A 6031-nucleotide genomic window follows, 5' to 3' on the forward strand; every position below is an offset into this window, starting at 1 on the left:
CCAGCCCCCTAATCATTTTTATTGCCCTCCGCTGGACTCTTTCCAATTTTTCCACATCCTTCTTGTAGTGTGGGGCCCAAAACTGGACACAGTACTCCAGATGAGGCCTCACCAATGTCGAATAGAGTGGAATGATCACGTCCCTCAACCTGCTGGTAATGCCCCTACTTATGCAGCCCAAAATGCCGTTAGCCTTCTTGGCAACAATGGCGCACTGTTGACTCATATCCAGCTTCTCATCCACTGTAACCCCTAGGTCCTTTTCTGCAGAACTGCTGCCTAGCTGCTCGGTCCCTAGTCTGTAGCGGTGCATGGGCTTCTTCTGTCCTAAGTGCAGGACTCTGCACTTGTCCTTGTTGAACCTCATCAGATTTCTTTTGGCCCAATTCTCTAATTTGTCTAGGTCCCTCTGTATCCTATCCCTACCCTCCAGAGTATCTACCACTTCTCCCAGTTTAGTGTCATCTGCAAACTTGCTGAGGATGCAGTCCACGCCATCCTCCAGAATGATCATTAATGAAGATATTGAAAAAAAACGGCCCCAGGACCGACCTTTGGGGCACTTCGCTTGATACCGGCTGCCAGCTATACATGGAACCAATGATCACTACCCATTGAGCCCGATGATGTAGCCAGCTTTTTATCCACCTTATAGTCCATTCATTCAGCCCATACTTCTTTAACTTGCCGGCAAGAATACTGTGGGAGACCGTATCAAAAGCTTTGCTAAAGTCAAGGTATAACACGTCCACTGCTTTCCCCTCATCCACAGACCCAGTTATCTCCTCATAGAAGGCAATTAGGTTAGTCACACATGACTTGCCCTTGGTGAATTCATGCTGACTGTTCCTGATCACTTTCCTCTCCTCTAAGTGCTTCAAAATTAAATAAATAAAATAAAGAGAAAGAGAGATTTTATCTCCTAGAACTGGAAGGAATATTGAAAGGTCATTGAGTCCAGCCTGCTGCTTTCACTAGTAGGACCAAGTACTGATTTTGCCCCAGATCCCTAAGTGGCTCCCTCAAGGATTGAGCTCACAACCCAGGGTTTAGCAGGCCAATGTGAAAACCACTGAGCTATCCCTCCCCCCTGCACCATAGTTTTTCCAGGGACTGAGGTGAGATTGACTGGGCTGTAGTTCCCCGAATCCTCCTTCTTCCCTTTTTTAAAGATGGGCACTACATTAGCCTTTTTCCAGTCATCCAGGACCTCCCCAACACTATTGAGTTTTGAAAGATAATGGCCAAGCCCAATACCTCTGCACCCACATCCGCCAACTCCTTTAGCACCCTCGGATGCAGAGCATCCAGGCCCATGGACTTGTGCGCATCCAACTTTTCTAAATAGTCCAGGGGAGAAATGGGAGCCTCCCTTCCCACCAGTTTTAAACCCCTCTTTCTGTGGCCTGCCCTCAATAGATGCCTGAGTCTGTTCCAAGGCATCAGCTAAAAAGCCATCTCATCCACAGACTTTACATCTTTGTCCCATAGACGCTGCTTTACTTCAGCCTTACATACGCTTAAGAAATGCTTTTGAGCAACAAGATCAAGTGTTCCTTCAAAACTTGCCACCTCTTTGCCCCTCACCCATTTTCCCAACAAATCTTTCATTTTGTTTACATATTCCCCATTACTCATACCAATATCCCTCTTAAGATTCCTAAATTTAACTCTATATGTTTCAGGGGTAATCTGAAAACTTTGCAAAACAGTTTCTTTAAGTTTACAGTAGTCTAAAGCATCTTCAACAGGCATTCCATTGAATACATTTCAAGCTTTACCAGTTAATTTTGCAATCAGGGTAGGAACTCTCTTATCATCAGGGATTTCATGTATTACACACAGCATTTCGAAGGCAGTCAGTTATTCAGCAATATCATCCTCTTCACTGTATGCAGGACATAAGTGTTCCCATTTGTGGATTTTTGGAGTGATGAGAGTCGTTGGGGTCGGGGGGTTCTGGTTCTGCTTCTCTAATAGGTCCAGTTGGTGTTTTTTCTCTCTCCATTTCTCTTTCTTCCCTCTCTTTCTTCCATGGCCCTTCTGTGTGCAGCCTCCTCCCTGGCTGCCTCCCTGCCCGCCACATTTGAAACTTGCAGTCCTTTTTATTCTCCGCAGCTTCCAGTCTGGCCACCTTTAGTTTTGTAGCTGCCTCACTGGTAGTCATTTTTCTTCTTTCTTGTGCTTATTTCCCTCACCCGAAATAAACAATCAGAAAATAACAAAACTGTGACCTCCTCCTGACTGTTCTTAGCCACTGCACTTAAGATTCAGTTAAAATCACAAATATCAGTGCTTAAAGTGTGAACTCCAATTGGAGTAACAAGCTGCACATACATCGTGTTTTCTGTGCCACTGTGACATTCCCTTCTGGTGTTATCTGGACTGGTGATCTGCTAGGTCACTCTAATCCTCGACTCTGGGAGCCAGCCTTACCCTGCTCTGCTGTGAGAACCCCCACTCCTGGGTCTGTTCACACACAGCCTCTGGCATGTCAGCTGCTTCTTGGATTGTGCAACCCAATGACACTAGCCAATATCTCTGGTCCCAGACACAAACCTAGGAACCTCCATCTTGCAGTGTCCAGTTATGCCCGCTGGACGCTGCAAGCTTATATGCGTTCATCAGTGTAGCACATAAATTGATATGTACCAGGCTTGTTATCCCAAGGGGAGTCTCTGTCATGCTTCAAACCAAACACACTGCTTCAGGTAGAATAAACAAACAGATTTATTAACTACAAACATAGGTTTTAAGTGTTTATAAGGCAAAGCAAAACAAGTCAAATTTGGTCAAATGAAATAAAAGCATTTTGTTCAAGTAACAAAATGTTCGAACAAACTGCTGTTTGAAGCAGTTTCAATGCTGTTCAAAGGCACCAGCTAAAAAAGCCATCTCATCCACAGTCTTTACATCTTTGTCCCATAGACACTGCTTTACTTCGGCCTTACATATGCTTAAGAAATGCTCTTGAGCAACAAGATCAAGCGTTCCTTCAAAACTTGCCACCTTTTTACCCCTCATCCATTTGCCCAACAAATCTTTCAATTTTTTTATATTCTTAAAAACATCCAGTGATGGAGATCCCACAACTCCCTAGGTAATTAGTTCCACTGCTAAACTAACCTTACGGTTAGGAAGTTTTTCCTAATGTCCAACCTAAATCTACCTTGCTGCAATTTAAGCCTATTGCTTCTTGCCCTGTCCTTAGTTGTTAAGAAGAACAATTTATCACCCTCCTCTTTATAACAACCTTTTATGTACTTCAGGACTGTTATCATGTGTGTTTCCCCTCCCCACCCGCCCCCAGTCTTCTCCAGACTAGACAACCCCAATTTTTTCAATCTTTTCTCACAGGTCATGTTTTCTAGACCTTTAATCATTTTTGTTGCTCTCCTCTGGATTTTCTCCAGTTTGTTCACATCTTTCCTGAAATGTGGTGCCCAGAATTGGACACACTACTCCAGTTGAGGCCTTATCAGTATTGAGTAGAGTGGAAGAATTACTTCTCATGTCTTGCTTACAACACTCCTGCTAATATATCCCAGAATTATGGGTTTTTCTTTTTTTGCAACAGTAATACATTGTTGATTCAGATTTTTGTTTGTAATCCACTATAACCCCCAGATCTGGGTTGCAGTGTGGAGTGAATTTAGCTATTTATCCACTGTGGGTCATCAGCAGGGATTATACCTAGTATCTTCTGCACTAAAAGCATGAATTTGGACCCTTTTAGCTAAGGGATATGCTTCTCTAGTGTGCAGCAGTAGTAGATTCTTATTCTCTTATGTGAAAGTAACTAGAGAGCTACATTTCCTTAATGTGGGTTATTTGAGGGTAGAAAGTGGTTGAATGGGTTATTATTATGGTTGTTTTTTTTTGCAACAGTAGTACATTGTAGATAACCAGTAGAACACTTCAATCTCCATGGTCACTCAATAACAGACTTAAAAGTGGCAATTCTTCAACAAAAAAACTCCAACAAGAAACTGCAGAACTGGAATTAATTTGGAAACTGGACACCATCAAATTAGGCCTGAATAAAGACTGGGAGTGGATTGGTCACTACAAAAACTAATTTCCCCCTGCTGATACTCACACCTTCTTGTCAACTGTTTGAAATGGGCCACCTTGTTTACATTGGCCTCATTAGCACTTCAAAAGTGATTTCCACCCCTTCTTGTCAACTGTTGAGAATAGCTCACTTCCACCTTAATTGAATTGGCTCGTTAGCATTGACCTCCCACTTGGTAAGGCAACTCCCATCTATTCATATGCTATGCATTTATACCTCCCTACTGTATGTTGTACTCCATGCATCTGATGGGTTTTAGCCCATGAAAGCTTTGGCCCAAATACATTTGTTAGTCTTTAAGGTGTCAGAAGGACTCCTCATTGTTTTTTCGTCTGATCTTTGTTTTGTAACCCTTCTTTGCTCATCTTATTTCAGCACCAATTGTATACAACTCTCACCTGGTGTGTCAGATATCCCATGAGAGTGTAAACGACATAAAAACATAAGAACATAAGAAAGACCGTACCGGGTCAGACCAAAGGTCCATCTAGCCCAGTATCCTGTCTACCGACAGTGGCCAATGCCAGGTGCCCCAGAGGGAGTGAACCTAACAGGCAATGATCAAGTGATTTCTCTCCTGCCATCCATCTCCATCCTCTGACAGACAGAGGCTAGGGACACCATTCCTTACCCATCCTGGCTAATAGCCATTAATGGACTTAACCACCATGAATTTATCCAGTTCTCTTTTAAACTCTGTTATAGTCCTAGCCTTCACAACCTTCTCAGGTAAGGAGTTCCACAAGTTGACTGTGCGCTGCGTGAAGAACTTCCTTTTATTTGTTTTAAACCTGCTGCCTATTAATTTCATTTGATGACCCCTAGTTCTTGTATTATGGAAATAAGTAAATAACTTTTCCTTATCCACTTTCTCCACATCACTCATGATTTTATATACCTCTATCATATCCCCCCTTAGTCTCCTCTTTTCCAAGCTGAAGAGTCCTAGCCTCTTTAATCTCTCCTCATATGGGACCCGTTCCAAACCCTTAATCATTTTAGTTGCCCTTTTCTGAACCTTTTCTAGTGCCAGTATATCTTTTTTGAGATGAGGAGACCACATCTGTACGCAGTATTCGAGATGAGGGCGTACCATGGATTTATATAAGGGCAATAATATATTGTCAGTCTTATTCTCTATCCCCTTTTTAATGATTCCTGACATCCCGTTTGCTTTTTTGACTGCCTCTGCACACTGTGTGATGTCTTCAGAGAACTGTCCACGATGACTCCAAGATCTTTTTCCTGACTTCTTGTAGCTAAATTAGCCCCCATCATATTGTATGTATAGTTGGGGTTATTTTTTCCAATGTGCATTACTTTACATTTATCCACATTAAATTTCATTTGCCATTTTGTTGCCCAATCACTTAGTTTTGTGAGATCTTTTTGAAGTTCTTCACAGTCTGCTTTGGACTTAACTATCTTTAGCAGTTTAGTATCATCTGCAAACTTTGCCACCTCACTGTTTACCCCTTTCTCCAGATCATTTATGAATAAGTTGAATAGGATCGGTCCGAGGACTGACTCTTGGGGAACACCACTAGTTACCCCTCTCCATTCTCAGAATTTACCATTTATTCCTACCCTTTGTTCCCTGCCTTTTAACCAGTTCTCAATCCATGAAAGGACCTTCCCTTTTATCCCATGGCAGCTTAATTTACATAAGAGCCTTTGGTGAGGGACCTTGTCAAAGGCTTTCTGGAAATCTAAGTACACTATGTCCACTGGATCACCCTTGTCCACATATTTGTTGACCCCTTCAAAGAATTCTAATAGATTAGTAAGACACGATTTCCCTTTACAGAAACCATGTTGACTATTGCTCAACAGTTTATGTTTTTCTATGTGTCGGACAATTTTATTCTTAACTATTGTTTCGACTAATTTGCCCGGTACAGACGTTAGACTTACCGGTCTGTAATTGCTAGGATCACCTCTAGAGCCCTTTTTAAA

Source organism: Chrysemys picta, chromosome 22, assembly GCF_011386835.1.
Source record: "Chrysemys picta bellii isolate R12L10 chromosome 22, ASM1138683v2, whole genome shotgun sequence".
Lineage (NCBI taxonomy): Eukaryota > Metazoa > Chordata > Testudines > Emydidae > Chrysemys > Chrysemys picta.